The following is a 23,788-nucleotide window of genomic DNA, read 5'->3' as shown; positions in this document are numbered from 1 at the left end:
AAAGGACAAAGTAGTACACAATTACACCTTGTCTACGACTGCTCCTGGTCTCTGTGTCACATCGCTGTCTGAGGAATGCACTTTAATAGTCTACAGAAGCCTTGCCTCTGTGCAAAAAGGCAGACACCAATGTATTGTAGCAGACAATGCTTTCAGAATTCAAGGTCTTTCTACTGTCACCGTGTGCCCCATATTTAACAATTTTAGATTAAATCAATAATAATCTTCTGCTGACCAAAAGGGACTTCGCTGCTATTCAAATAAACCAATCCAATTTGATGAGAAGCCAGACTATTTGGATAAGCATTGCAAGCAAATCAGTATGAGATACCCTCTTGGAGATTGTCTATTTTCTCCTTATCCTTGATTGCTTTAAAGGACTTTTTGCTCTGGGAAGTAATTTTAGTGAAGTTTCATCTCTACTAAAGGGACAAGTCATAAAAGAAAGGCTTGCTGAATACTGAAATAACCGAAATATTGAAAGACCACAAGAACAGAGTATAGGGTATATTCTAACCTCTCGAGTCAAATTACAGGAATCAGAAAAATGATGAGTGGCCTCCAGTAACGCCCCATATAATCCAACTCGAGAGAACATTTTTCACTGTGTTCCAAAATGTATAGAAATCAATATTTAATCAGCACCAAATATTGGACAATGCACAAAAGAGCCTGAGATGCTAAATGCAAGACAGTTACAGCGGTTTGCTGTCAATGGAATGACTAATCTTTTAGAAAGGATTAGAAATAAACATTGCGCCTGGAAATGCATCACTGTAATATTAAGTGGATTTCTGGAATACCACCATTTGCGTTTACAGTAACTCAAGATCTCCAGAGCCCCACACCCTTTGTAGTAAGCAGAACAATAGGCCTGCCAGTGAAAATCCCCCAGATTCCCCGCAGTTAACAAGAAATACATTTTGCAAGTAGAACAAAGAATCACAAATGCAGACAGCCTAATACCACATCCAGACTTGGCTTGATGAAGGTGACCCCAGCATTAGACAGAACAATAAGTTTGCGTGACATAACGACTGCCGTGGGTATGATCAGGATGGTAATTCATGCCTGCTTTGTACAACGTCTTGTCTCCCTAAAATAGGTTTGGGTGTGTTTGTGTATGTGCATGTGTGTGTTCGCAGTTCACAGACTGAGGGATATGTCTTATGCTTGTTCTAATAGGCTTTGCACCAGTGAGTGCAGGGCTTACAGGTGTACTTCCTCCTACATACACACACGCACGCACGCGCGCACACACACACACACACGGTCACATTAGCTTTCATGAGTCACCTCGCTTTTCTAATTTGCATGCCACTTAGTTTTTCCCTGCCTCTAAGAGGAAATGTGTTTTTACATTCCATAATATGCTTTATTTTGAAATACACATTCTTTTCAGGAAACAAATGGCGTGTTGTTTACGGTTTCACTGAAGTGTTACCAGTGATATGATTCCACATGAATGATTACATATGTATTAAATGAATTTGAGGAAAAAAATAGCGCACAGCGCGAGGATGATGCTGCACTGGTGACCGCTTCTCTGTTCGGCCCATTCAGATCTTCAAAGACACAAGAAAATAGGTAGGCGATAACTCACCTTGAACACATAAAAGCGTGCCCACCAACCAGGCCACATGGCAATCCACCTGTCACAAATATCTCCTGGACGCAGTAACAGAGTGAGCAGGTGAACCCAGACCACAGAGCTACCAAGGCCCTGCATGGGCTTCCATTTCTGACAACACGTACATCTGTTCCTGAGCATTTTTTTCCATTAAAGAACAGGCAAAACAACATTTAATGGCACAAATAAGATGTGCTGTTCTTACAGCGAGCAACGTCAGCATAAGCAAGATTATGCTTCTGTGAAACCACAGTGTGATCTTCATTCTTCAGATTAATAAAACAGCTGCTTTATCTTGGCAAGAAAGATGTTGTCATGGAAATTCGATGTCTGCATTGGTGAACCCTTTCAGACATTCTTCCTCTGAATAAAGGAATGTGCTGGCAACATTTCCAGGCCTGTCACCTACAGACACAGACCCAGTGAGAGACAGACAGCCGGCCGCACAGTTGGCCATAGCATCATCTAGCCAAGGTTAGCAAAGGTCAAAGTCACCACATGCTTCTTAACCAGAGCCATATCAATGACGTACCTCCAAAATTCCACATTATGCATAAGTAGGCCATTGCGTATTGTTCTATTGTTTCTATCCTTGATTTTAGCAAAATGAATGTGACTATTTATGTTGCTATGTCACAATGTTCAAGATGCATATGTAATTATAGGCTGTATGTCATTTGGTGGAATAATACTTTTAGTATATATCGACATCTGCCCAGAGCCATGCCTGACTTTTCTTGGAAGATCATCATTATGACAAAATCACAGAAGACCCAAAGCGTTAATTTTTGAAATCTGCAGGAGACTTTCTCCAAGCGCAGTACTGCTAATGAACACTTAAGCCCCCAACAGACTCTGTGACAGTGTGTCTCTGATTGCCCATGGTTTAATATTTCATGCATATTAGTCCCTTACATTTTAAAGGTACTAATTTACATTAAGCAGCAGGCCAATACATGTGAAACACTCAGGTTTTTTTCAACGATTAGTTAAACATACAGTCACGCACTTTAGACTATACATAGAAATATGTATCGCAATATCATTTGATTTAAATAGTGGAAAAGCACTTGGCTCTTACCTGGTAGTTTATTTTGTCACAAAAATGACAAGAAAAGATCTGCACTGGACAAATCTGCAGCAGATTTTTAAGGTGTACCTGAGATTTATTTATCTATTTGTTTATCTTTACAAGGTAAGTTATTAAAAATGTCAGTGCACCACACTCTAACCTTTTTGTTCTGTTCATACGCGACTGTACAAATAAGCTGTGTAATTCTCAAAATATTTGTTCCCAATCATACTTTAAGCATCGTTCTTGCGTTGTTGTCAGTTCCATCTTAGGGTTTAATGTTTGGCTGACTTAGATAAAGGAAGCAGTAATAGCAGTAATACTCTTAATTCTTAATTTTCATCTTTCTGGTAGTCATTTTGACCTCGGCATATTATTAAAAACTATTTTGCACTTTTAAGTATTTTATGTTGCTTAAAAGCTCCTGTGTTCCCCAAAAAGTCTAAAAGAAACAGAAGGGGGGTGGGGGGGATTCACTGGAGTGGACAATCAAACCGCAAGCGCGGGTCAGCCACAAAGATCCTCCCGTAGGCTACAACATTCAGCTAAAGGTGGAGCACTCATTGAGGAACATTATAATGATGTTTGTCAGTGCCAATGATTCTGCTTGAGTTGAGAACAAGAGGGGCGAGAGTGGCTTTAGACTCAACAGAGCAGAAGAATGGCTGACAGAAATGGTGGTGGTGGTGGGTGAAAGAGGCACACTTGTGTCGTGTTGCTGTACTCTAAGTGAGGCTGTATTGAAAGGGAAGCCAGTGTGTGGTCGAGGGGAAAGGTGTGTGTTGGGCAGAACATCCCTGTTGATGACCTCATTACGTGAACATCAGCTAATGATTTAATGGTATGTAATTAAACAGATGTTGTTTGGGGATTGTGTAACACTTAAGCTTGCATCGATGAAGCTGTGGCGGTTGCTGTGGTGGCAACTGTTACTGGGATGGATTCATATTATCATTGTCTGGGCGTAAATGTCAGATGCATCCTGTTTTGTTTCCTGTTCAGCTGCAGCCACAAAGAAGTCATAAGATGTGCTTGAGTGCATGGCAAAGGCACAGATTTGGTGTTTATCCCAATAACCTTCCTATTTGACCCCATTCAGTCCAATCAGCTGTTAGTTAAACCAGGCATGGGGTGGAATAGCCTCAAGGCCCTGCTGTGGGATCACTAAATTGACCTTGCAAAAAACATTACAGTAAACAATATTTTTTGAATTTCTGAAAATATTCGAACCAGGCATTTAAACTGAAGACTGCAACATATGTAGACAGCAGTGTTTTTTTAACATGGCATTCTTGTAACAAACAATTGGCTTTTCACATGTCCAGCAGTTGTTTTTGCTACTTGGATAGGTTAGTATTCATATGTTTGCTCTCTCTTTGGTGATTGCTAACTCCGAAAGGACCTATCTGGATCTTTAACAAACACCCCTCCCCATCTTCACTGACACAGCAAGAAATAACTTATTGTAAACTGTCCTGAGCGAGAAGGAAAAGTAAAAGTCTCTTGGATGTCAGTGTGACTGCAACATTTCAAAGAAGAAAAATTGGACAGCTGATTTGATGTTTTCAGTCCTGCAATGTGAAAAGGCAGAATAATTTGTTGCATATGATTGTGGTGTTGGTGCAAACATGGTAACTGGAGGGCTGTTGTGTTAGCTACTCTGAAGAGGTTGCACCTGGCCACTTGAATTGGCCAGGCTTGAAGTTAGACACACAGTCAAGGAAAGTGGGATCAAACAGTGAATGATAAAAACATCCGAGAAGGATGCGGAGGTGTTTCCTTTGAGTGGATTGCGTCTATGCGTGTGCACACGGCACGAGTGTTCATGAGTCTAAGAGTGTGAAATTGTATGTTAGTCTTGGTGTTCTTGTTTCATGTAACCCGCGGTGCAGATGTAAATCGTTACCACACCTCAGCAGCTGTTTTGGTGTCATTTGGTTTACTTGTCTCAAACATCTTGCCCCAACAGCTCCATTAGTTTTCAAATGGAAAGCTGTAGGACACATGTTGTTTTGCTGTTCAGCAGAGATTGACCAGCATGTCTCTTGAAAATTACTTTGCAGCAGTAGCAGCAGTGGCCACCGGTTTCCGTCTGTTCTTTTGTGCAGTTAAAACCAGCGAGGCATGGCTAATGTAGAATTTGTAATTTACATTTGTTCTCCTGCTTGCAAAAAATTGCCAGTCTTCACATCATCTAAATGAGGTGAAGCTCTGTTGTTAAGGTGAAGTGAGTTATTCCAGGATTTTAACCTTGTCTTTCGCAGTAATGAGCTTAATCAAGAATAATTTAGCAGAACAATCTTATTGAGAACTGCTAATAACGGTGAACATATTTTGGATTGCTCTAGTATGAGTAAGGTGTTGATGTTTTGGCAGTTTTCTGATTTGCAGCATTCAGAGATGTTTTAACATAATGCCACAATCTTTCCAGGAGTTAACGTTCCGGCAAATTGACCCTAAGGTCAGACAACGCTCAGACAAATTGGAAAAACCCCAAGAGCCACATCTCAGACTCTACAGACCTTACAATTAGCATGTCAAATATTAAAATTCAACTCTTCCAAAAAATGTGGCTTTTTTGGAAGGGTTTGCAGCACATGACAGACCAAAACCATGGCAGCTCAGCTTAAGTTTGCAAAGTTGCATAAAAACAAAACCTTCTGGAACTATTTCCTGTCAGCAAACAAGACCAAAGTGGATAATGCACCGTTCCATATTTGGGCAAAATACAACACAGTATACTGGCACCAACAACCATCAACTGATAAACCCCAGTGGTGGAGGAGGTGTTAATTATGGCTTATTTTGCAGCCACAGCACCTGGGCTCCTCACAGCTATTGAGTCAAAGATGAACTTTTCTGTATACCAAAGTATTCTCGAGTCAAATGTGAGGCCATCTGTCTCATAGATGAAACTCAGCCCACATTAGGTCATGCAACAGGACCATGATCCCAAGCACAGAAGTAAATGCCAACAAAATAGCTTATAAAGGAAAGTCAAGATGCTGCAATATGACCGAGTCAAAGTCCAGACCTCAGCCTGATTGAAATGCCGTACAGGGACCTTATAGGTATGTGCATTAAGAAAAAACAAAACAACAGCAAAAAAACCTCCAAACCTCAGTGAAATGAAGCAACAAGAAGAGTGGGCTAATATTCCTCGACAGTGATGTGAGAGCCTGATAAAGTCATACAGAAAAGAATTACTTCAAGTAATTGCTGCTATAGGTGGTTCTACTGAATCATGGGGTGTATTTAGTTTTTTATGGGACTGCAGATTCAATGGGACTACAGTACTAAAGCTACATCAAAAAACCCCAATTGCAGTATAATTAAATTGGTGAAATTATATTTTCTAGTAGTCTTTTAACCTTTTCTTCAGCCTCTCATAGAAAATTTAAGGTCTTTTCATGGTAAACAGTGTAAGATGCCAAGACTGAAAACTTTAAAAATCTGCATAGGTATCGAATCTAGTTCACTCCTGTAGTTCACAGGAATAAATTGTGCCTGGGCCTGAAGTGCAATCATCTGTTGCATAGGAATGACAGGAACTGTATTAAACAGAAATTTGTTACCCAATAAGGAGGTTAAAGTTTCTGAAAGTGTTACAATCTTAAACGTTTTGTGGAAGAACACAAGATGGAAGAAATTTTACATTCCTTTTTTCAGTCTACCCAGAGTCAGTTAGTTAGGTTTATGGAGAGAGACACTAGTCATGTAAGCACTAACTGTTATTATGAGATGAGAGACTAAAGTGAGCTGGCTGTCTTGAAGGCAAATGGTTATAGGCCTTCCATCACCCTGTCCTTCACACCCTTATTTTCGCTGTGCTACAAATGTCACATTACTTCCCACACTGGATTTGACAGTTGGCACTGAACATAAATAACTAATGTACAATATCTGCATATTTGGAGCCTTTGGTAGAGTCTTTATACAATGCAGCACATGCTGCATTTTCTTTACTTTGAATATTCTTTATGGAGAACTCTTATAAGCAAATAAAAATAGATCCATTTCTGAAATATAATTACTGCATGAAATGATTAGATGATTGTTGATGTCAACTGAACAATCTATTTGGAAGGACCAGGGCATTTTTTTATTTGGGTGAGGGCCTGATTTATAAAGCTAAACTACAAATATATTCATTAAAAAGGCTGGACTGGAGCTTTTTTTGAAGTAGCTTTTTTTTTCTTTCTTTTTTTGCTTCGTAGATTACTCGGACAGATGGTAGGAAAAAATTGTAGTGGAAAAAAAATGTTTCAGGTCACAAAAAAGGAAGCACTGACAGAAAGCAAAAAGGAGCAAAGTAAAAGTCAGAAATGCACCCACAGGCGATATTACACAGACTCAGCAGTGGCAGTTCCAACAGAGCTTGGAATGGCTAAAATGTTCAAAACACAGTGGTGACACCACTTCAGCAAAAGTCATCTCCGCCTGTCAGAGTTAAGAATCTTCAAAGCCAAAGCAACTGAAGAGCCACCTGTTCTGTAATGCCTCCTATAACTGGGTGCTGATAGCAGCAAAGACTGCTTCTAACCCTATTAGTGACAGTATTGGCTCTAAAAAAAAAGTACCATCCAAGCTATACAGAAATGTCCTTCAGAAAGCCAAGTGCATGAACACAGCACAAAAACTACAGTGACACCATGATAGTCATCATGTCACCGAGTCGCTAAACAACTTTGAGAACGACGTTTGAGAAATAAAAATGTGTATTTTCGATGATGAGAGGGAGAAATATCTGGCAGTGCTAATTCTCTACAACGAGCTGAACACTAGCATGAATGAATAAAAATGATGGAAGTATGCGTAGCATTTATGCTTGTTTTATGTAGTATTTTAATACAATTTGCGCTCTCCTCTTTCCTCCACAGCTATAATGTGTCTTTTTTTCGAGTCTTATGCGCTGAGCTACAGCGTATGATATGACAAACTGACAAAAAGGGCAAGCCAGTTACTGTTTGTTTATGCAGTGTTGAAAATATCTAAGGTTAACTTAGTATTGGTCTCGTATAACTTAGTATTTACATTTTTTTACCGCACTTTTTTAGTTTTACAAATACAATATTGATTATATGTCAGCAATTAAATGCAGTGAGAACATGATAATAAGTCTTAGTTTTTCTTTCAAGGAAGTTTTTTTTTTCCTGCAAATGCATAGCTGAGTAATTTTCAGCAATAATAATTATAAACAATATCTCATGCCTTTCTCTCCATCCAATGATCCAGAGTGGAATGAGCTGTTAGATACATTGTTTTGTAGTAAAGCTGAAGCTGTAGCATTATTCTCATGTTACTCAAAAATTGGGAAAATGGTGATTCAGCTGCAGCCAAATCATATCCCGGATAAATACTAACCTTAAAAAAAGACCACAAATACACACACTGAATATTTTTTCACTAAAAATCTCATTTAAAATAATGCCACACATTTGTTTGTTCACTCGTGTCTATAAGGGCACATTTACAGAAGTCTCTTAGATCTGTCTGGTTATGAGTCATACGAGTCTGACAGTACATTCCCAGTGCAGGTTTAAGGCTGGTGAAATGTCTCAGAGTTCTGACATGCTTATAGACCCTCATGTGCAGAACCAGAGGAGTCCTCCTACAAGCCAGAACAAACAAACCTGCAACAGCCCCGCCAATGGCAGGAGTGACATAATGAGGACAATGAGCGCACTTCTCTTACAAGTTCTCTTCTCTTATCTGCACCCGTGAAACATGGTTGGAGTATTGAAATCCCATCAGCTGACCTTCACTGTTTTCAAAACCAATTGAAGTGCAAATCAGACACCATTTGTGCGGACAGCGTCAGTAGTAAAGTACTGGCTTGAGCCTCTGTCTGCTTTTGAAATATGACTGCTACAAATGCTCAAAACATCTGAGGTTCAAGAGTTGAGAAATTACGGGCATTGCGGTCATAGCTGCCAGTGGGTTTGACCTGTCCCAACAGTTTAAAAGACTGGAAAAAGAACTTTTGTGGGGCTGCTGGGACTTAAAATATGTGACAACTGAGGGACTAGAACGATCAGTTTTGGGGTCATTTATTAAAAAACAAAACAAAAATAAAACAACAAAGGTACTATATTACACATTACACACTCATTACTTCAAAATATAAATACGTTATACTATTTAACTACTCAATGGGTAAAATAATGTACTTGTTAAATTACTTTGCTTTGTAACACCGACTGAAATTCACAGGTACATAATCACCAGCAAACCTTGGGCTAGAGTGCCACTAGCTCACACAAATCCCTACATTAATGAAGAAATACTTTCTTTTAGTGTTAAAGGTTGAAATCAAAGCCGACAACACAAAGTAGAGTTGAAAACCAACCAAAGAGACTCCAACAAATCATCCCTGCAATTCTACTGTAGAAACAAGTACAAATAGAAAAATGGAGGTTAAAATGCTATAAAACTGTATCCATTAAGGCTGTTGTCATTTTAACTTGTGGAAATGCTTTTTTTTTTTTAATTTAATATAAACACACCCCCTAACAATAATCAGTGGTCTCTGTAGCCCGCTCTGGCTTTTTATTAGCACTATTCATGTGCAACACATCTTTCAGCTCAGTTTTTAAAACACAACTTACAATATAACTACGATTACGGTTTACCCAAGAATCACTCTGAGGCTAGCTATGACTTCAATACATGAAGCTTAGGATCTGTCATTTTTTACAGCGAGTCACCCAAACCACGCAGCAGCATATTCATACTTAACCTTGCGTTGTGGATGGATCATCCCAGACGTTTTCTTGACTGCATTTGGTCTGTTTTCAGCGTCTTTTTCCTGATGTATGATTTCATACTGACTGATGAGGTCAGACTTAAGAAGAAGATTCAAGATTTGTTTGTTCTCACCAAGCTCTCACTTGGTATCACTTCCTGTTCCTGTTACAACACACAGTGGGGTTTTTATGTAACTTATCGGCTTAGCCAGTTACATAATTTTCAATTAAAAATTTATTGATAATGTCCTATTTCATAGTGTAATCTTCACGTGCTTTATCCAAAGCACACTCTCTGTTGATTCACCCGCTAATTGTTTTCACAGTATTCACTCACTGTGTCTTTAGAGATTTGCTAGCTTATCTTAGCTGGTAGCTGCCTCTCTAGCAACATGGCCTCCTCACCTGTCCCTCTTGCACTTTCTTGCCCATTGTGTCAGATGTTTAGTTACTCCTCTGCCTCCTTTAGCAAAAATGATACTTGTAACAAATGTAGTCCATTGCAGGATCACTGAATTGGAGACTGACAAAAAGTTAGAGCTCTGTTGAGCCAACCATTCCTTTAACATTAACCAGTAATGACTTCATGAATTTCTTCACAAATAAGATTTTAACCACTAGAGAAAAAATTACTCATAATCATCTCACAGATGTAACATTATGTCGGCTACTTTCAGTACCACTGACATATCGTAAAACAGCTAGCTAATCATCTGCAGAGGAATGGCTTATTTGAAGAGTGCAGCATTCAATACTGTTGACCATAATATTTTATTAGAGCGATTAGAGCACGCTGTAGGTATTACAGGTACTGCGCTGCAGTGGTTTGAATCATATCTACCTAATGGACTCCAATGCATTCATGTAAAGTCCTCTTCACACACTAAGGTTAATTATGGAGTTCCACAGGGTTCTGTGCTCCTTTAGGCAGTATCATCAGAAGGCATAGCATACATTTTCACTGCTATCCAGATGACACAAAACTACTACTACTAACTAGTTCATGCATCTATTACTTCTAGGCTGGACTACTGCAATTCATTATTATCAGGATGTCCCAAAAACTCCCTGAAAAGCCTTCATGTGATCCAAAATGCTGCAGCAAGAGTACTGACAGGGACTAGAAAGAGATATCTCTCCGATATTGGCTTCTCTTCACTGGCACCCTATTAAATCCAGAATCTAATTCAAAATCCCACCAGTGCTAATGCGCTGTGCTGATAGTAAGTTTTGACAACCTACAGAGCAAGAGGTGACATGATAGTAGGAGCATACTGAGTGCATATGTGTTGGTTGAAAGGATGTTGTTATATTTCAAATGTTCAGATGCCTGCGCTGTTCCCAAACCTGATAGCAAAATTCAGGCTGACAGCATCAGTTCAGAGTTGGGACTCTGATGCCCCTGGCAATATTTTTAACCTTTCTCTTGAACTCGTGGGCATTGAATTTCTCCATTGCTAACAATCTAGACTGATTCATGTTGGCCAGGTTGTCCTGTTCTTATGTCTGCATTTTAATTTTGCTGCTGAGGTGCAATGCCATTGCATTACAAGGTGGTCAAATATTCTGTAAGTATCTTCCTAATAGTGCATCAGTAAAAGTTGCACAGTGTGATTTGTTCATGTGAAGAGGAGCCACTGACTCATTATCGTGCAGATGATGTGATGAGTGAGGAAAGGACCCCGCTAACATGAAGTCAAGATTCCGAAGCTGCTGACTTGTTCCTCTAAAATCCAAAATAAGGGTGTGCCATCCTCTATGTACGAATGTGTGTGTGTGTGTGTGTGTGTGTGTGCGTGCGTGCGTGCGTGCGTGTGTGTGTGTAATTTAACTGCAGCCCTCAATAAGCACCTTGGAGTTTGTTGTCATGGCACATTGAAGTCTAGGGTTTAAGTTGTAGAATATCTGTTTTTCAAGGTCAGTCGAATGACAGTGGTATCATCAGTGCATTTAATCATGGCATGTGAGTTGCGCATGTCTGTGCAGTCATGTGTGAACAGTGAGTACAAGATGGGGCTGAGGACTCATTCCCAAAGGGGATCCAGCATTGAGAGGCAGCGCTGAGCCAGTGGAGCTGCCCATCTTCACATCCTGGGGTCTAACAGCGTGAAAGTCCAGGATCCAACTGATCAGGGAGGACCCGAGTCCCACATGTTTAAAAATTTTTGGTGTTGCCTATCATAATTTTCTGTGTGTGGGGGGTAGTAGATTAGGGTTCATACGTTACAAGTTGTGTAAACGAAAATCCACTTGTTACTGACCTCTGGTGCTTATACAAGAACCATTTTAAACATGCGTCAATACATTTGACATCACAATGACTATGTGGCTGCTGTGTGGTAATGTTTCACGAATAGATGCTACTGAATAGTGGAGCTCTTAAGCCTTTTGTAAAGTTTTTCTTTAAGGTGAACTTTTAGAGACTGAAATGATGGTTCAGTTTGTCATTCAAGGCAAAGTGGTCTAAGAGTATAAAGAAAGACTGAAAGAAATGATGTGATTATAATCTAATAGAGGAATATATCTCTGAAATCTTTACATATTACAGAACAGACAACTCCTCTCATGTTCCCACACTTATTGGAAATGCTATTAACAACAATTGATTTCTTATTGCCGGAGGGTTTTTATTCTTATCTTTTGTTCCAGTTCGTTAAATTTAATGTAATTTTGCAAAAAACAAGAAAAAAAATCATTAACTTCCTAGACTGTTTTCCAATAATTTATAAAACATCCCTGTGTAAAGTTTTGTATTTTTGATGAGATTACAGGCAGTCTGTTCACACAGCTGATATATTCACAAGACATTAAACTAAAGTACAACATCTCATACTGATAAATCGTGCTCAATTGACAAACTGCAAGAAAAATATACTCCTGATACATAATGTATTTGTACTGCCTTGCATCAATTAAATGCCATGGAACTGCCTTTAAAATCCACATATTTTTTGTGTCAATCCTGTAATGTTCTGCAAAAAAAAGCCTGCAACATAGCCAAAAAAAAAAAGATACTGTTGGATCAGGCAGTGGTGTGCACACAGAGGAAAATCAAACACTCATCTAAAGCATGGCTACTTTCTTCCGCACTTTGCTCTCAGTATGTTTATGAGCTTCTGAAGTGAGTGAAATGCACAAGGCTGTGCAGGTTAAAGCTCGACAAGGCAGGATTTCATGTGGGGTTACAGGAGGGAGGTGAGGAAGCAGCAGGGTGAAAGTTATGTTGTCAGGGAGGAGAACAATGGGAGAGGACAAGAGAGGCACAGAAGGTAAGAAGCACAACAAAAAGCATCATCTGTTTGTGAGGATGCCTTGCTGTATTGGTTTTTTCATTTCTTCAGGCAGAGCTAAGGCAGCAGAGAGTGAGCACACAACAGAGCAAGTGAACAGCCTTTCTGTGATGTTTCTGTGCACCTATAAATAACTTTTTTTTCAATCTTGACATCTATGTTTTTATCTCTAAATCCTCCCCACAGTGCTAAAAATCTATGAGCTGTAACCTAAACATAATTTACACTGCTAATTATCATATCCTCAACATACTGAAAATGTGCCTGCCTGTGTGCGAATTCTGATTTTGTATCCAGCACATCTAACCTTTAATGCACAATTGCCATCATTAAAATCTCCAACCAAGCCCACATGAGACCATTTGAATGGGATTAAAGTGGCGATGTCAGTTTTGGTTTCAAGGGAGGATGCCTTGACTTTGTGTGGGGCAAATTGATGTCAGGAATGGCGGGGAGAAGAGGCAGTGGTGGGGGGAGTGTCTCCTGATGCATTCTAAAGTGGCAGTGAGTGGACCAGCATCTATTATTTATCCCCCCTACCCACCATTAAGCCTGTAATGAGCTGGTTTAATTCACTGGGCAAACAGGCTTACAGCAGTCATGTATCAATAAATGTTAATTATCCTGGCTCCTGGTCGCATCTTCGAGTGCCCCAACACTGCAGTCTTGGCCTGATTGCTCCAGCATGGAATCCAATATGTTAGATGTCAATGCGGCATCAACTGAGGAATGTGGGGTGTGTTGTTTAGACAATTACTGCTGCCCTTCCAAGTCTTGGGTTTAGCATAATGGAGCAGGCCCTGTACTGTTAGGGCAATGCTGGCTCATCTGGATTCTCTGTCAACATAGCTATTGATCCGGCATTGGAACAGTGTCAGATCATTGTCTGTCTTACAGCACTAAATCATCATCATCATTTGCAACCCATAACAATGATCTAGGTAAAGTAAGTGGGAAGCAATGGAGATTTGATTCAAATGGATAGGAATGTATTTTTTTCTTTAATCACATGAGAAATTACAGTTAAAATTACCAACTTGCAAGTACTGTTTTTTCATGCCTGTGGATCTTAAATGGGAATACAGTCTTATACTTTAAGAAGTGTTCAGTGGTTGAACAAATGAATTCTTAAAACAGGCCTGTCTAAATCATTGTAACTGTAGCTTTAAGGAGTAAAGCGTCTCTGGTGAACCAGGCCAAGCCACCTGTCACCTCATGGTTTAACCAGTGTAAGCCGACCCTCCTTTGTGACCTCTCTCTAAACCGGAGTAGGAGATGGAGTGAAACCCGCTTGAACTGGAATCCCAAACAAAAATGCAGATGAAACATGATGAAATTTAACCCAACTCCAGAAAAAGATTTAAAAAATAATACGAGCATTAATTTACTTTCATCCATGAAACAACAGCACAATAACCTCATGCAAGGAAACCAATAAATTGACATTTAGTCAGGATTCTGACTTTTTTCTCAGAATTCTGCGGATAAAAAGATGTCCCCACTTTTCTTTTTCCATTGGCCCTTATCCTCTTCCATACATTCTTGATGCCGTTCAGTTGAAAAAATTTCTGTGACTTTGATCACTTTTTTTGATGACCAGCAAAAAGAATGTGATATATCTGTGCCCACTTTGCCTCTGTGAAATAGAAAGCAAGGGTGGCCACAGTGGGGAAAAAAAACTCTTTGGGATTAAGAAAGCACTTCAGAAGGAATGACATTACTAAAAGCCAAGCATATCCATTTGGACAGTACTGCTAGTTAAGCCAGCATCACAGCACTTTAATGTCTCTCTTGTCCCCCTCCACACACACACACACACACACACACACACACACACACACACACACACACACACAAGCATGCACACGCACATGCACATACATAATTTTCTTAAGACACGATTTGGTTCAGCTGCTTGAACTGCTTTATTACGTTTTTTTCCAGTTCAAGTACAGTTCAGTCCTCTGATCCCCTCAGCAATCCCTGGGGTACAGCCGGAGAAGGACGCATGACATGATTAATGGGCAGCAGAGGTGGCTGATGGGACATTGGGAGAGGGTATTTGTGTGGTAGGGGGATGTCAGTGGGCACACCAATATTGAAATGTTGCAAGCAATTGTAACGTTTCATTTTAAATGAAATGGATCTCTGAGTGCATTTGATGCGATCACCTGTAGAAAACAGTGACGTCATGCAGACGGATTTGCTTCTATAATCATGAAATGCCTAAGTCTCCAAAATAAGATGTATTGTAGGAACCAGGTATGACAAGGTGTCTCTGGTTCTTCTGCCTCGATTTGACCATTTCCAAAAAGCTGTCCTTTATAATAATGGTACAGAAATATAAAAGTGGCTGAAAAATGTATTGAGCACTTGGTTGAGGTAGGTAAAAGTTGGCAGGTATGTGAAAATGAGATCCTGAGGTTAAACACTGATATTCAGACACTCTCACACTAAACCCTCGACCACTTTGGCCTTATTTTCTGCTGTTCCACGTTTAGGGCTCATTTTTTTCTAATGGAACTAAATGTAATCTGACTGTCTAAGAGATGCACGACTGGTTTGAAGTATTCCCTGTTTCAGACAAAAGTTAACATCATTGTTGGCTTGGACCTGCCAGTTTTATAAACTTGCTGTCATTTAGCTCCATTATGACAGTAAATATAATAGCAGAAGCAGATACTTCCAGCGTAAAACTTCGATGACCTAACTTTTCAAAGCCTGACATGAAATGAACAGGCAAAAGGTCACCATGTAAATGAGGCCATTTCCTCTAAAATGTCATGATATGGCATATTTTACCAGTGCCTGCTGAAACAAGCAAAAGCAAACAACAACAAGCAGGTATTATGGTGGAACTGGAGTTAAAGGTAATTTCAGTGTCTACCTGTGAACGCTGCACAGTGTTCCTCCTGACATGTCGCTGTTGCTTTTGTGTGCGTGTGTGCACGCATGCCTGCTCGTGCGCATGTGTTATATGACAGAGAGAAAGAGACAAGGGTAGACAAAATGTGCCCCTCTAGCCTTTGTAATTATGTGCCAATTTTCTCCCCGTCAGTTGCCTTTATCATCCCTCTTAGATCTCACCTAGGGGTCGGAGACTGTCACACTCTGGCACCTCCATCTCTCAATGTGTGCCGGATGAAATGTAGAAGTCCTCCCATTGACCTCTGCCTGCCAGCTCCAGCTTCCCTCTCCCCCTTATTTGTTTCCTCGTAACAGGAGACATTTGGAGATAAGAATAATTATCAATCAGCAATCTCAGCAGCTATTTATGCAGCCACTGAAGAGGAGACAGTGGATGGGTGTTACTTTCTGACACTGACTTGAGATGCCATGATAGATAGTCGCCGTCATGACTGCACATCTCCTGCTCTCAGAAAATGATCTGTAAGAGATTTCAACATGAGGACAAACAACATTAAACTTATTTTTTTTATTAAAAGTGACTAAAATGCATGCTATAGGAAATAATTTTATATTTATATTTTAATGACTGTGAAATATGTAATATATCTTTCTTTTTTTTTACATTTAGGCTTCAAATCACCAAGAAACCTGACATTTTGCAAGCAGACCCTTGGGTTAAATTGATGTCAGTGGCCTTAGTGTACACTCATGTGACATGATGCTTCAACCCAGCATGGAAAGAAAACTAGTAATAACAATCCCCCATCTCATGTGACATTTGGGCAAGCTAAACTATAGGATAGGAGACAAGAATAAAGAGCATATCACTGGGCTGCACACAGCCTTCCACCCTAACATGCAAGTTACGGTTGCACAAGAGAAGGTAATCCCACTTAAGCCTTAATTGTCTGGCATTCCTCATTTTTAAAATGTCACAACTCTATTGCTCGGAGAACATTTCTGTCAGCCCAAGGGGACAAGGCATAATTAGAAAATATGTTCAACTCAAGGAAAACATGATTGAACTTAGATGCCTCTCAAGGTTTTCAGCATCACTTGTTTTCTAAGCCACACGCGAGGAACATTGTGTTTTATACAGCAGTGAATTTCCATGTTGGAGGCAGCTCATCTGGTTAGTTCACTTTCTCATTTGATTCTGATATGAAATAATAAAATAACTTGCCAACGTTTTGGAACCGTGAGGCTTTCTCTCGGTTTAAAGTGAGACAAATTGTGGTTTCCTGATAATAGACATTGACATGCCAATTAGGTCGGCCCCACTGCGTGGTCAACCAAATGGACCCCAGCTGTCCCTATTAAAGCAGATTGATTCCTGCTTTAGCTGAGTAGAAACACCAATTGAGTTTAACAGTTTGTTGTTGTTGTTTTTGGATTCCAAAAGCAGCAATCCATGTGAGATAATAACCACTGGTCTCATCTTTTTTTTTTCTTTTCAGCAGACAGTAAAATATCACATTTAATCAAACTGTATGCAATCTGCCAACTGCAGATGTCAAATTAGGCCAGTGTGTCTGTATGGTCCACCTTCTCGTTTACTGAGTCTTACAACAGGGTGAAAAACAGATATTTTCCAGTTTTACGCAATCTTCTAACTTTCTCGTGCAAGTTGAATGATTGATTAGCCAGGTTTAAGTATAGACGTGGTTATTAAAAACCTACCTCACTGCCTTTCAGGTAGAATTGCCTGTCTTGACACTGAGACTCAGCTGGACATTTGACAGGTCGGTGTAGTCCACGCATGGAGGTGTTATTTCACCCAGAAGTTAGAGCCGCATCCACCTACGCCATTTCAAGTCAGGGTGACAATAGACTCGGTCCCGGTGGCAGAATTCTGATTTTTAATTTCGTCTACAGAGTTTGTTGAAAGAAGGAAGTTCACAACTTTAAGCTTTAGGGACCTGGTGTTAAGATGTTTCAAAGGACTGAAAAACAAGTTTTTAAAAAGCCTCTAAATGTCTGTAATCACACACAGTAAATGAGTAAGTCTCTACAGTAAGCAGTAATTGTTTGCTTCTCTTTTTTTTATTCTTAATCTAGCACCTCATTGCTTTGTTTTCAAAACTGCTCAACTAATGATTATGAACCTTTTTTTTAAACAGACTAGCAAAACACATTGGTTAATTGTGTTTTTGCCTTAATTGCCAAACAAGGAAATGCTTAGCGTGTGAGTAAAGATGTTTTTAAACTACGCTACAATGACCCTGAATTTTGAGGGTCTATTAAAACACGATGCCGTACCCCCGGTGTACAGCTACAGCCTGAAGAGCTCTGTTGTCTCCACATTGTGTCATCACCATCTGTTTTTACATCTGGGATCCCATTTCCCCACAGAAAAGCTGTCGAACATCATCTCATCTATATTTAGCGAGGCTAATATCAACTGGTGTTGACATTCCCTTCTCTCATTACACTGTTATCACAACCTTGCAACCTTTGAATTAATTAGCTGCTGCAAGTCAATTAGCCTCCCCAGCAAATGCACCCCGCCTGTCAAAACACCCTTCAAAACCTTGAGACTCCAAGAGTTTTAAAATAACTGCTTGGGGTTGAATCTCGCTTGTTGGCAATTGTCAGTTCGGCTTGCATCAAATAAAGAGTAAAGCTAATAGCTTTTTATCTTTGATGAACCTTCACGCAAGCTCAAAAACTGTTTAATGACTTTAAATTGAATTTAGGTCAGATACCATTTTGCTCACAGTTGATTTGCAGGCTAGATTTTGGGGCATAATGCCCTCTAAATGTTTCTCTCTCTACAGTATGACAGCATGCCAACCAGAGCATGAGAATGAATGCTTTATTACTCACGGCTACTTTTACTTTGCCTAAATCCAAAAGCATATCATTGCAGCATACGTCTACAAGCACTGCACAAATGTAATTTATTCACAAATCACGTTATACATTATATCATAAATGAATACATATATTCTCGTGTGTAAATGTTCAATTCATGTTAAATGTATTTTTTATAAGATGATAGCTTCCAGCTGGCATCTTTGTCCGTTTAGTTTGTTATTTATATTGTGTCCGTTGTTGCACTTTTATTTATAGTACACCAATATTACAATCAAGCCCAAACCTCCGGGGCTGAAAACTGCAGCAAGAATGTAAGTGCCAAAACATGTCTTTGATTGGCCACCTGAGGTTGGCTCCAAACATGAGTCAGTTGATTTTAAGATACCCATTTTAAAAATAAATACATTTAAAGGTTGGTAGAAAAAGTAAACATCCTGAGGTTAGCTGGTAACTTAGCATCCTCCTGTCCAAATATGATCACCTTTTCTTCCACATGACCAAGATGTCACTACCTCAAAACAGCCTTACAGACCAATGGCTTATGCTGGGTTGCTGCATCTCTTATTAACATATGTAAATGTATTTTTTCTATATTTTACTGTGTAAACTCAAGTTTGCAGACATTTGTTCCTGCCACAGCATTTCAGTCTGGTTGAGAACTAGACTTTGACTGGGCCACTGCATCAGTCAAAGATTTGCTGCTCTGCTTAGGAATATTGTCTGGTTTCAAGACCAAACAGGATAATTATGCTAGACGGATGGATACAATACTTTGGTATACAGAGAGAGTCTTTTTCAGTTGTGCGGTCATGAACTTTAACATTAAAGTTGCAAACTGTGGGCTGTAGAGTTGTTTTTTGGAGTTTCTTTGAGCACTGCATGCTCTGGCCTTGGGATGAATTTGCTAGAACGTCCACTCCTGGGAGGATTGCGGCATTGTATTTTCACCAACCTGAATGCTCCAGGCCAGCAAACTGCCAAAACTTCTGCTTTTAGAGAGGTGGTGATACTAGTACCTACCCTCTCATTACTGTGTAGGCAGTAAGAGTTTTCCACAAGACTTTATCCAGTCCGGGGAAAACTTTTTTTTCATAGGACTGTAAATTATACTCTAAGAATATTTGCTGTGCTCTGGATCTTAATGAATAATGAAACAAAACAAAAAATAGTTGTGGTCGACATAGTGATGAATATATAATGTAGCCTCACATTTTGATGTTTCCACATGGGCTCTTGTTCCTGCTGTGAGCTGAATTTTATCAGGTACCTGCTCCTGTAGTGAACTTTGACTCAGAGGACTCTGTTGATTAACTGTGCCCTTAAAGGCATTTATATTAAAAATGGTGCTCAGCAATCACCTAGTTTCTCTGCTGCTAAAAAAAATAAAATAAAATAAAAAACAAGAGAAAGCTTCCATTTTGTTTTATTTATTTATTTTTGGTTTGCTTTGTTTTGTTTTTCAACTGACTAGACTGTGATTTATGCTGCTCTGTATAGAATGACCTCAAAAACTCTCTTTGAAAAGGTTTCCAGTGAGACATGCTATCATTTATAAATATAATGATGTCAAGGGCGTGTGTCTGCTGTGGGCACGTTTTTTGTTTGAACTCCTATTTGTTTGTGTTTATATATTCATATATATTCACATTAACCCCTTCTGCTGGGATTACATGCACAGTAGCATTTCAACATTATATAAGGAGACACTGTCCAGCCACTTTATTAGGTACACCTTGCTAGTACTGTTTGCTAGTTTGCAGTTTGCATCATAACTGCCTTAATTCTTCAAAGCATAGATTTAACAAGGTGCTGGAAAGATTCTTCAGAGATTTTGGTCCATATCGACACGATAGCATCACAGTTGCTCCAAATTTGCCGCTTGCACATCCATGATGGGACTCTCCCATTCCACCACATCCCAAAGGAGCCTTATTAGATTGAGCTCTTGTGACTCTGGAGGCCATTTGAGTACAGTGAACTCATTTTCATGGTCAAGAAACTAGTTTGAGATGATTTGAGTTTTGTGACATGGTGCATTATCCTGCTGGAATCAGAAAAGGGTTCATTGTGGTCATACACGGATTTACACGCTCAGCAATAACAACCCAGGTAGGCTGTGGTGCTTTATTTGAGTTACCGTTGCCTTCCTATCAGCTCGTCTGGTCAGCCATTCTCCTCTGACCTCAGACATCAACAAGGCATTTTTACCCAGAGGACTGCCATTCACTGGTTATTTTCTTCTCTTTTTTTGGACCTTTCTCTGTAAACCCTGCAGATGGTTTTTTGAGAAACTGTGCCACATTCAGAGTCATCAAATCACCTTTCTCCCCCATTCGGAAGCTTAGATTGAATTTCAGCATGTCTAATCATGACTACATGCCATGTGACTGGTTGATTAGATGACAATCAGTTGAACAGGTGTACCTAGTAAAGTGCCTAGTTAAATAAGTCTGTGGTAAATAAATGCCAGAGGTGTTGGGGTGGGAATAAAACCAACCAGGGAGCTGAAACTCAAACCATAAACTCCAAATGCAGGCAACGTTCCTCCCAGATCTTTTAGGGGCACTGAGTGGCTGCTCTGGGTTTCAGGTCATGCTTGAAATGGATTTTTCTGGGTGTTACAGTCACTGAGAATATGCCTCAACTGCCAAGAGGTAGATGAGAAATAGAGTTGTTAGACCTACAACAGAAACAATTATTTATGTCCCCGTGAGTTTCGTGGCTGGATTTATAATTCTTTTACCCGTCTCTTGAAAAGGCAATGCTATCTAAAACTAAGATATTATAAAAACACTCTGCACTCCGTCTGAAGTCGCAGATCAAAGTTATACACACACACTTTTTAATGATGTAAAATTGCAAATCAAGTTTTTTAATTGTAACTTTTTCTTTTTCATTTCATGCACCTTTATATTACATTTTGTTTTCATTACATTTCATTCTGTATTACTTCGATTTATTTTTTCACAGAGAATAGAGTAGAACGTGTTTGTTGTTCTGGGTCTCTTCTACTCGGTAACGCAGTTTAACTTGCCTTTGTGCTTTTGTGTTTGAAAGATGCGGTACAAATAAACTTGCAGTGTTTTGCCTTGGCATACAGATAGTTTATCACTTAGAGTAAAGGGAAATATAGTGTGAAAAACAACAGAGGGAGTGACAGACAGTTAGAGGTATTGATGCATTTCGGCAAAAGCTACAATAAATCTTGACCTGCTGTCTACCTGTCAAAACAGCAGTGCTTTTTCTGAGAATCGCTTCTGTAAAGATGTGAAACTCAATTTAAAGCAAACCGTAGGCTTTTGTTTCAGCAAATTCAGTGTTTGTGTGGTGTATGATTTGTGGGATTTCAGAAGTGATATACCGACTGGCGTAGCCTTGCATATCCAGGTATATGCATTTTATTTTTGCATGCAGCTTTTTCCCGAGCACGTGCCTCGTGTTGCTTTTAATCAAAATCATTGTCATGTAGGATTCATATTCATTCCTTTTCCACACTAGCGGATGCAATCGAAACGGCGCCTGTGTATACACAGCAAATCTCTATCCTGGAATATAGATCAACACGGGGAAAATGCAAAAGCACATGGATGAAAAAATGGCGGGGGAAAAGAGATAGATTGAGTCATGAATTTGAATAAGTGTGGAGGGAAATGGCACAGGTTAATAACAGGGATAAATCATATCTTTCTCACAGCTTGAGGCTGTGGCTTGTCAATCCTTCTGTGTCGTTAGTCATCCTCTCTCAAAGACCTGACAGAAATACAAACGCATAAATAGAGGAGACAGAAATCTCTAGCAGCAATTCTGACCTTGCTTCTCAGAAAAATCAAATGAACAAAGTGACTTAGATTCAAAAGCAGACAGTGCAAAGGCGCTTTGCTCATATCCTCACACCAGTTTCGTCTGTTTTCAAAACTCAAGAACATACTTTTTGTTTAGTTATTACGGGGATGCTCAGAATGATGTATTCAACCAAAAAAAACGTATCCATGAGACAATTCTTTTTTTGTGAAAAGGGTGTATGAAATACATCTTTACATATAGTATGATGTTCCAAACTTAGCCACTATCTAGGTCAATATTCAAGTCGCCTATTAATTTTTCATGACCAAGGATTCACAGGTAGCAAATTTCACAGCTCGTCATTGGAACGATTGTGTTTCGAGCAGGAGTTAGCCTGAAACACAATAGCGCCGAGGGTACCCGATCTCCTCTGGGGTAAACTGAGGTTAATAACAATAATATGCAGTGGCTTTCTTGGGTCTTGAGGTCAGACATTGTGTTCTCACAATGTTAGGTTCTGCTAAACATTCATAAGCCTAGTGAAAATTGATTGATACGGGCACATAGCCAATAGTTCTCCTGTGGCTGATGCACAGAAAAGCTTGGCTCATCCATTAATGAAAAAGGAAAAGCATGAACAAAATGTTAAAATCCAAAGTAATGATTTCAGAGAGTCGGTGTTTCTTTGGTGAGGTTTAGCGCTGTTTTCGCTAAGATTTCTCACTCCATAATTAAGTGAGATGTTGATATTTTTGAAATGTCAACATTACTGCTGTAGTTAAAGGAAAAGAAGAATGAAGCCAGGTAATGGCGCATCAGTCAGCACAGGAAATGTAAGAAATTTCTATAAAAGATAACAAAGCAAGAGCGTGAATTACACGACCTGGGGAACGTGTTAAACAACATACGCCATTGCAAAACGTGTGCGTGTCTGTAGAATTTGCACTGGGGCTAAAAGGAAATCAGGAACGCTGATTGGTAGCGAGAAGAAGAATGGAGACGAGGCACAAAAGTAGCTGAAACTTTTAACAAGCGAGGAGTGTGATAAGATGGGACTCCAGAATGATGTTTGAGCCATTATGCCTGTGAGACAGACTTTCAGTCACACACACTGATATGCACAGTTTCCATAGCAACACACGTTTGATTTTTTTTGTGCCGAAAATATTACTTTTTTTGTCCGATAAAATAAAACATAAAGGTTCAGTCAATGGGAAGGATTGCTGAATTTTAAATGTGTGAGTGTCAAAAAGGAAGTATCAGTCTAACTTTTTAACTCGGATGGATTTGCCAGATGTCTCACTTTGTGGTTGTGAGTGTTGGCTTTGTTTTCCCAACTTGCAACACATCACAGTTAATGTGACATAAAAATATTCAATTATGCAGCAGGTATATATTTTCTGAAATGTTTCTGTATATGGACTATATTTTCCTCTGCACTCACAGGTTGGGACACATCCTCCACTTCTCTTGCCTCTGATTTTTGGCAGTTAAGAGGAGCTTAACAACATTAATTATGAGTGTTTATGAGGGAACCATG

General features: G+C 39.5%; 1 long non-coding RNA gene across 1 annotated transcript in view; it reads left to right on the top strand.

Annotated features, from left to right (window-relative positions):
- The window catches only part of LOC120435348, a 91,393-nt gene that overhangs the window by 6,840 nt on the left and 60,765 nt on the right, over positions 1-23,788 (top strand). The gene's annotated exons all lie outside the window — the stretch shown is intronic.

This window comes from Oreochromis aureus, linkage group 20, assembly GCF_013358895.1.
Source record: "Oreochromis aureus strain Israel breed Guangdong linkage group 20, ZZ_aureus, whole genome shotgun sequence".
Lineage (NCBI taxonomy): Eukaryota > Metazoa > Chordata > Actinopteri > Cichliformes > Cichlidae > Oreochromis > Oreochromis aureus.
Note: the sequence above shows the minus strand (reverse complement) of the source record. Positions and strands in the feature narration are given on the sequence as shown.